The sequence below is a fragment of the Mesoplodon densirostris genome, chromosome 7 (genome assembly GCF_025265405.1).
Source record: "Mesoplodon densirostris isolate mMesDen1 chromosome 7, mMesDen1 primary haplotype, whole genome shotgun sequence".
NCBI lineage: Eukaryota > Metazoa > Chordata > Mammalia > Artiodactyla > Ziphiidae > Mesoplodon > Mesoplodon densirostris.
Window position 1 is genome coordinate 109,631,499 of NC_082667.1, and position 9,477 is coordinate 109,640,975.

Genomic DNA, 9,477 nt, shown 5'->3' on the forward strand with positions numbered 1-9,477 from the left:
CTTTTGACAAAATTCAACACCCATTTATGATAAAAACCCTGCAGAAAGTAGGCATAGAGGGAACTTTCCTCAACATAATAAAGGCCATATATGACAAACCCACAGCCAGCATCGTCCTCAATGGTGAAAAATTGAAACCATTTCCACTAAGATCAGGAACAAGACAAGGTTGCCCACTCTCACCACTCTTATTCAACATAGTTTTGGAAGTTTTAGCCACAGCAATCAGAGAAGAAAAGGAAATAAAAGGAATCCAAATGGGAAAAGAAGAAGTAAAGCTGCCACTGTTTGCAGATGACATGATACTATACATAGAGAATCCTAAAGATGCTACCAGAAAACTACTAGAGCTAATCAATGAATTTGGTAAAGTTGCAGGATACAAAATTAATGCACAGAAATCTCTGGCATTCCTATATACTAATGATGAAAAATCTGAAAGTGAAATCAAGGAAACACTCCCATTTACCATTGCAACAAAAAGAATAAAATATCTAGGAATAAACCTACCTAAGGAGACAAAAGACCTGTATGCAGAAAATTATAAGACACTGATGAAAGAAATTAAAGATGATACAAATAGATGGAGAGATGTACCATGTTCTTGGATTGGAAGAATCAACATTGTGAAAATGACTCTGCTACCCAAAGCAATCTACAGATTCAATGCAATCCCTATCAAACTACCAATGGCATTTTTCACAGAACTAGAACAAAAACTTTCACAATTTGTATGGAAACACAAAAGACCCCGAATAGCCAAAGCAATCTTGAGAACGAAAAACGGAGCTGGAGGAATCAGGCTCCCTGACTTCAGACTATACTACAAGGCTACAGTAATCAAGACAGTATGGTACTGGCACAAAAACAGAAAGATAGATCAATGGAACAGGATAGAAAGCCCAGAGATAAACCCACGGACATATGGTCACCTTATCTTTGATAAAGGAGGCAGGAATGTACAGTGGAGAAAGGACAGTCTCTTCAATAAGTGGTGCTGGGAAAACTGGACAGGGACATGTAAAAGTATGAGATTAGATCACTCCCTAACACCATACACAAAAATAAGCTCAAAATGGATTAAAGACCTAAATGTAAGGCCAGACACTATCAAACTCCTAGAGGAAAACATAGGCAGAACACTCTATGACATAAATCACAGCAAGATCCTTTTTGACCCACCTCCTAGAGAAATGGAAATAAAGACAAAAATAAACACATGGGACCTAATGAAACTTCAAAGCTTTTGCACAGCAAAGGAAACCATAAACAAGACCAAAAGACAACCCTCAGAATGGGAGAAAATATTTGCAAATGAAGCAACTGACAAAGGATTAATCTCCAAAATTTATAAGCAGCTCATGCAGCTCAATAGCAAAAAACAAACAACCCAATCCAAAAATGGGCAGAAGACCTAAATAGACATTTCTCCACAGAAGATATACAGACAGCCAACAAACACATGAAAGGATTCTCAACATCTTTACTCATTAGAGAAATGCAAATCAAAACTACAATGAGATATCATCTCACACCAGTCAGAATGGCCATCATCAAAAAATCTAAAAACAATAAATGCTGGAGAGGGTGTGGAGAAAAGGGAACACTCTTGCACTGCTGGTGGGAATGTGAATTGGTACAGCCACTATGGAGAACGGTATGGAGGTTCCTTAAAAAACTAAAAATAGAACTACCATATGATCCAGCAATCCCACTACTAGGCATATACCCAGAGAAAACCATAATTCAAAAAGAGACATGTACCAAAATGTTCATTGCAGCTCTATTCACAATAGCCCGGAGCTGGAAACAACCTAAGTGTCCATCATCGGATGAATGGATAAAGAAGATGTGGCACATATATACAATGGAATATTACTCAGCCATAAAAAGAAACGAAACTGAGCTTTTTGTAATGAGGTGGATAGACCTAGAGTCTGTCATACAGAGTGAAGTAAGTCAGAAAGAGAAAGACAAATACCGTATGCTAACACATATATATGGAATATAAGAAAAAAAATGTCATGAAGAACCTAGGGGTAAAACGGGAATAAAGACACAGACCTACTTGAGAATGGACTTGAGGATATGGGGAGGGGGAAGGGTAAGCTGTGACAAAGCGAAAGAGAGGCATGGACATATATACACTACCAAACGTAGGCTAGATAGATAGTGGGAAGCAGCCGCAGAGCACAGGGAGATCAGCTCGGTGCTTTGTGACTGCCTGGAGGGGAGGGATAGGGAGGGTGGGAGGGAGGGAGATGCATGAGGGAGGGGATGTGGGAACAGATGTATATGTATGACTGATTCACTTTGTTATAAAGCAGAAACTAATAAAAAAAAAAAAAAAAAAAGAAGATGTGGCACATATATACAATGGAATATTACTCAGCCATAAAAAGAAATGAAATTGAGCTATTTGTAATGAGGTGGATGGACCTAGAGTCTGTCATACAGAGTGAAGTAAGTCAGAAAGAGAAAGACAAATACTGTATGCTGACACATATATATGGAATTTAAGAAAAAAAATGTCATCAAGAACATAGGAGTAAGACAGGAATAAAGACACAGACCTACTAGAGCATGGACTTGAGGATATGGGGAGGGGGAAGGGTAAGCTGTGACAAAGTGAAAGAGTGGCATGGACATATATACACTACCAAACGTAAGGTAGATAGCTAGTGGGAAGCAGCCGCATAGCACAGGGAGATCAGCTCAGTGCTTTGTGACTGCCTGGAGGGGTGGGATAGGGAGGGTGGGAGGGAGACGCAAAAGGGAGGGGATATGGGAACATATGTATATGTATAACTGATTAAATTTGTAAAGTAAAAAATATATATATACTGAACACTAAAAAAAAAAAAAAAAAAAAAAACCTCCACTGGCACTGCCATCCAAGGGCTTATAGTATGCCTAACCCATCAACATGGTCTCCCATATAGCACTGCCTTGGATCAAAGCTCCTATTTTATGTCGAAGGAGGTACACCAATGGACACATGATCATGGGATACACTGGTTAAACCAAGTACCCCATCACCCAGAAACAGCCAGTCCAATCAAGTAGTGACTAGTCTTTAATGCTCCAGATAAGATGCCAGCGAAGGGTCGAGATGATGATACACTATATGTGTTGAAGTAATGACCTACATAGGGTGCTGTACTCCAATAGCTAGAATTAATGGAAGTAGGAATCAAGGGGAAGAAATAGGAGTGGTCACCCTCACCATCACTTCCAGTGACTCAAATACAGAATTTGTCCTTCCTAACTTCACAACATTACACTAGCCAGGTTAGAGGTCCTTGTTCCCAGGGGCAGAATACTTTTGTCAGGGGTCACGGTAAGGGTTCCACTGAACTGAAAGTTGTGAATTTGGCTATTTTGAGTCCCTCATATCAATGAACTAAGAGGCAAAAAAACGTGTTAATTTAATGGCAGGGAAACCTACCCTGATTATCATAAATTAGAGTTGCTGCCACACAATAAGGGCAGGGAAGCATGTGTCTGGTACCCAAGTTGTTCACAGGTATGTCACTTGGTGCTTTTATGCCCAGAGATGATACTTGGTATGCAATTATAGAAACAATAGCCCAACAAGGGCTACTAAGGGCTAAGATGTCTCTTGGATGATTGGCTGGGTGTCCTTACCAAGACCAGTCAGAATACTCAGGAAATCCAGAATGGTTGGGAGGAGAGAAAGATGATGAATATCAATTACAACTTTGGGACCATCTAAGCAATAGTAGTTTCCTTTATTAACCGCTTGCTTTGAGTCTTTTCAGAGATTGTGACTAGCCTCTATTTTAAAGGGAACTCTGAAACTTACTGGACTCGTATCTCCATTCAGATAATGAAGGCATCTTCTTTCATTAAAACGGGGAAGGTTCAGCATAAGCAAGGCATGGAACCAATAAACATCAAGCAGTAGCATGTGGTTCAGGCAGAATACGTGATGGGGTCATAGGGAGTGTGCTAAGACTTGTCTAAGGTCACGTGGAGAAGCAGAAGAGGAAGCCTCAAACCTAGGGCTTCTCATCTTAAATATCAAACTTTCCCCTGAATTTTGCTTTTTACTTTATTGAGTAAGAGCCACAGAGTGAGTCTCTGGTGATATCAAGATGTGCTCACTATGGTTGCTACCCTCAAGTACTAATTTAAATTTGTTTTTAAGCATATATTTTCAAGTAAAGAATAACACAAGGCAGCCAGAGCTCAGTGCCAAAGAAATTATACAGTCAGACGGTATACAAAGATTCTGGAGGAAAAAATACTTCCCCAAGTAGGGCCAGGTGGGCAGACCCCACCTGTTGATCTTGAATCCAGCTTTACCAATACCCACATAGAAGCAGAGGTTGGGGGAGGGCTTTTCTTGCCAATGCAATGACCTTTAATTTGGGGTGACCCTTGTGCTGAATATGAAGCTAGGTGGATATCTGTATGCCTTATGAATGCTCACATTCTCTGCATGCCAGGCTCTTCCGCAGCCCCCCTAGTACTTGTTCAGTGGACCTAGGTACAAAGTGGCCATGGTGGCATGGATGCAAGCTACTCATGGGATTGAGAACATGCACTTTGTGTCACCAAGGCTGACTTGCTTTTCACTCTTGCTGAGTGCCCAACTTGCCAAAAGCAGAGACCAACACTGAGCTTCCTGCATGGCATCATTTCCCAGGGAAACCAGAGGCAGTTTAAATAATTGGACCCCTTCCATCATGGAGGGGACAAAGAGTTGTCCTCACCGGGATAGACGCATATTCTGGGTTTGGATTTGCTGTCCTTGCTTGTAACACTTCTGCTAGCACCACCATCCATGGGCTTATAAAATGCCTTATTCACCATCATGGTATTCCTCACAACATTGCTTCTAATCAAGGAATTCATTTCTCAGCAAAAGAATTGTGGCAATGGGCTCAGGCCCGTGGAATTCATTCTTATTACATAGCTCATCAACCAGAAACAAATGGTCCCAAAGAATCTTGGAATGAGCTACTAGAGCCTTAGCTATGGTTCCAGTTGGGAGACAACCCTCTGAAAAAAATGGGGTCTGTCTTACAGAATGCAGTATGTATTTTGACTCAGTGACCAATATGTGGTGCTACATAGATATCTTCCATAATAGGATGCAGAGATCTTAGAATCAAGGGCAGGAAGTGGGAGTACCTCCTCTCACTCTGATACCTAAAAACTCTCAGAATTTTTGCTTCCTGTCACTACAACTTTGAGCTCTTTTAGTCTGGAAGTCTTGGTTTCCAAGGGAGAAAATCTTCCACCAGGATAAATACCAATGGTTCCACTGAGTTAGAATTTGAGACTTCCCCCTGGCCATTCTGGGGTCCTTGTGCCACTGAAGCAACAGGCAAAAAAGCGAGCATTACTCTATTATTTGGGACGATTAATACCAAAAGGAAATTTAATTGCAGAAAAGACTTTGTCTGGAGCCTAGGGGATTCTCAGGGACATCCCTCACTACTTTTGTGTCCAAGAGTAAACAGTAATGCAAAACCACAGCAACCACAAATACACAGAATCTCTAAGGACTTGGACTCGTCAGGAATAAAGTTTTGGGTCACTCCCACACTCCACCAGGTAAAAAAACACTGACCAGATAATATCCTGAATGAGGATGATGAAAACACAAAAATGTGAACAGGTAGTGTAAGAGGAATATATATATTTAATATAATTTATTTATATGTAATTTATTTGTATAATTTACTTTGATATATATACTTTATGACCAGTTATACGGACAAGGACTATGGCAGTGCGTGTTTTCTTCTTCCTGTGTATGTGTGTGTGTTATTTTACTTTCTGTCCTCCTTCCCTTGTTGTCATATACGTTGTTAGAGGTTAACTTTGCAATAAAGAAGAAAATACTCAGAAGGACCACACGGAGAGAAGCTTCACCCGGGATTCGCTGCATGCTTTATGCACGTGGTTTTAAGAAAAAAAAAAACGGGGAATCCTGGCGCTACAGTGGCCATTCTCCGGTGGCTGGAGCATGTTACCCAGAAACTATGCTCCCTCAGAGACCGATGGGAGCGTCTGGCGGGAGGCGCTCTTGGGGTCACCGAGCATGCTGGGAGGTGTGGTCCTGGCGCGGCCCGAGGATTCTGGGTAGTGTAGTCCTGGCGTCCTGCTGGAGTGCCCCCCACCCCCAGCTGGGGGCTCGAATGACCCCTTGTTCTTTGGTGGCGCTGGTGAGTGTGGCTCCAGCAGGACCCTCACCGCAGCCGTGCCCTTCCCCGCGCGGAAAGCAGGTCCATTCCTGATGCCTTTAAGTAAGAGGAAACCCTACCCTGCCAGATCTTGAGAGTTTCCATTGACTCTCCTGAAACTTTCGGTTCTCGTTCTGACCCCTGTGGCTCCTGCCTGCCCAGAGAGGACTGCCTGGTGGGCCAGGGGGGGACTCCTGGGCTCCTGACAGCCCAGCCTCAGGAACACATGTCATTCAGAGATGTGGCTATGGATTTCACCCAGGAGGAGTGGATGCCTCTCAGCCCTGCTCAGAGATCCCTGTACCGGGAGGTGATGCTGGAGAATTACAGCAACCTGGTCTCACTGGGGATTCCATTTTCTAAACCAAAACTCATCACCCAGCTGGAGCAAGGGAAGGAAACCTGGAGAGAAGAGAGAAAATGCCCACCGGCCACTGGCCCAGCACAACCAAAGCCAGAACTCCACCTCAGTCCTTTCTGCCCTCCGGATTTCTCCAGTCAGAAATTCCACATGCAGCATATGCTGTGTAGTCATCTTCTCTGGATCTCCTCGTGCTTGTGTGCAGAAGATCCTGCCTAGCCAGGAGATCCGTGCCCGGGGGACCAGCAGCAGCAGCAATCCTCCGATGGAAGTTCCCGAGAGAGAAGGTACCCAGCTTTTGGAAGGACAAAGAAAAGGACTTCAGGCACATTCCCCAGGCCACCACCCCAGAGGCTCTAGGGATGGCATCCAAGGCGTGGAGGTAGAGGCCAGCCAGCTCAGAGGGGGAACTCCGAGGAAACAGACAGACTGTTGAAGAGCATAGAAGTGTTAGGATTTGGACCAGTCAACTGTAGGGAGTGTGGACTGGACTTCAGCAAGATGACACACCTGCTCAGTCACCAGAGGATACACTCAGGGGAGAAGCCTTATCTGTACAGGGTGTGTGAGAAGGGCTTTAGCCTAAGGAAAAGCCTTGCCAGACACCAGAAGGCACACTCAGGGGAGAAACCTGCTGTATGCAGGGAGTGTGGGTGAGGCTTTAACCGGAAGTTGACACTCATCATACACGAGAGGACACACTCGGGCAAGAAGCCTTACATGTGCAGCGAGTGCAGGCGGGGCTTCAGCCAGAAGTCAAACCTCATCATACACCAGTGGACGCACTTCGGGGAGAAGCCCTACATGTGCCAGGAGTGTGGGAAAGGCTTCAGCCAGAAGTCAGCTGTCGTCAGACACCAGAGGACACAGTTAGAGGAGAAGACTATCGTGTGCAGCAACTGTGGACTGGGCTTCAGTGACAGCTTGAACCTCATCTCACACCAGAGGACACACTCCAAGGAGAAGCATTATGTGTGTGGCGTGTGTGGGAACAGCTTCAGCCAGAATTCAACCCTCATCTCACACAGGCGGACACACACTGGGGAGAAACCTTATGTGTGTGGGCTGTGTGGGTGAGGCTTTAGACTCAAGTCACACCTCACAGACACCAGGACATACACTCAGGGGATAAGCCCACTGTGTGTAAGGACTGTAGGCGAGGTTTCAACCAGCAGTCCAATCTCATCAGACACCAGAGGACACACTCAGGGGAAAAGCCATACGTGTGCAGGGAGTGTGGGCGAGGCTTCAGTCACCAGGCAGGTCTCCTCTGGCACAGGCAGAAAGACTCAAGGGAAAAGCTTTACCCGTGCAGGCAGTATGGACTCAGCTTTAGCAGTAAGTCAGCTTTAATCACGCACAAATGGGTACACTCAGAAAAGAAGCCCTGTTTATGCAGAGAGTATTGCCAAGGCTTTCCCCAAAAGTCACACGTTGTCTTACGTCAGATGACACGCCAGGTCAAGAAGCCTTATGTATGCAAGAAGCCTTATGTGTGCAAGACAGGTGGACAGGGCTTTAGCCAGAAGTCTCACCTCAGCAGATACAGGAGGATGAAGTCTGCCCACCACAAACTGACTTCAGTCTGACCCTGAGGCCTACTTGGGGCAATCTTCTGACCCCTTACACTCTCTTTGAAAGTGAAGAGGTGGCAAGGACTGAATAATCAAACATCTTACACTTTCATGAAATGCATTCCGTAAGTGGTCAAAGGGCATTTGACTTCATTTACTTCTTCCATGCTAAGTCTTCATGTTTTGTGGCCTTTTGTTCTAATAAACTGCATCTTTACAAAAAGAAAAAAGAAAATACTCAGATGATGAAGCTCTCTTTTGAAGAGAGTAGTCAACACAACCTGGTAATGGACAGGTGGCTGTCCCTCAGAGATGGATACAATGACTATTGAAAGTTTGAGTCTCCTCATCTTGAGAAGAGGTTGGGAATGTCTTTGTACAAAAGATGGTTGCAGGCTTCCCTGGTGGCACAGTGGTTGAGAATCTGCCTGCCAATGCAGGGGACACGGGTTTGAGCCCTGGTCTGGGAAGATCCCACATGCCGCGGAGCAACTAGGTCCGTGAGCCACAATTACTGAGCCTGCGCGTCTGGAGCCTGTGATCCGCAACAAGAGAGGCAGCGATAGTGAGAGGCCCACGTACCGCGATGAAGAGTGGCCCCTGCTTGCCGCAACTAGAGAAAGCCCTCGCACAGAAACGAAGACCCAACAGAGCAAAAATAAATTAAAAAAAAAAAAAAAGATGGTTGCATCTTGTTAGGTGAAAGAACAATTCATTTTATGGTTGTGGGAAGTTCAAATCTGTGTAGAAAGGAGTGTATAGATGCTGAGGACCCAAAGGAACACCCCGGAACAGCCCAATTGTCTTTCTAATTTGAACCCTTCCTTCCAAACTCCACTTTGTGATACTGGGACTTCTGCTGTGCACTGGCTCCCTGCCCAACTCTGTCCATTGGAGCCACTGGAGGAAGAATGCAGGGCTGCAGGAGGAACAGAGAAACTTGGCCCTTCCTGTTGGTGCCCTGTTTGCTTCATGTTCCGGTCAGACTTGTCTATCCGGTCACGGCAATTTGTTTCAAGGCAGCAGTTGAATAGTTTGAAGTTTCTCCAATACAGGTCCCCCCCTCACCTTTAGAAGGATTGAGTCCCAGCCCCATGAGCCCTTCCTTCAAACTCAGCAATACCAGTCCCAGCCAAGCAGTTTCTTTTCCTTAGAAGTTTGACTTTCAGCTCTGTGGGTCCTCTCTTTCAAGATTCTAGGTTTTAATAACTCCAACCTCTTCTCTTTGTTGCCCCAGTTCTAGGGGTGGTGGCTGCTTCCTGCGGTTGCTACTTCCATGACACTCTAGTGTTCTCTTTTCAGTTAGTGAGCAATTCTTCTGAGC

At 44.7% G+C, this 9,477-nt stretch overlaps 1 pseudogene; it reads left to right on the top strand.

Moving 5' to 3' along the window:
- Nucleotides 1-6,035: 6,035 nt before the first annotated feature.
- LOC132493576 (zinc finger protein 133-like) lies at nt 6,036-8,217 on the top strand (annotated as a pseudogene).
- The last annotated feature ends 1,260 nt before the right edge of the window (nt 8,218-9,477 follow it).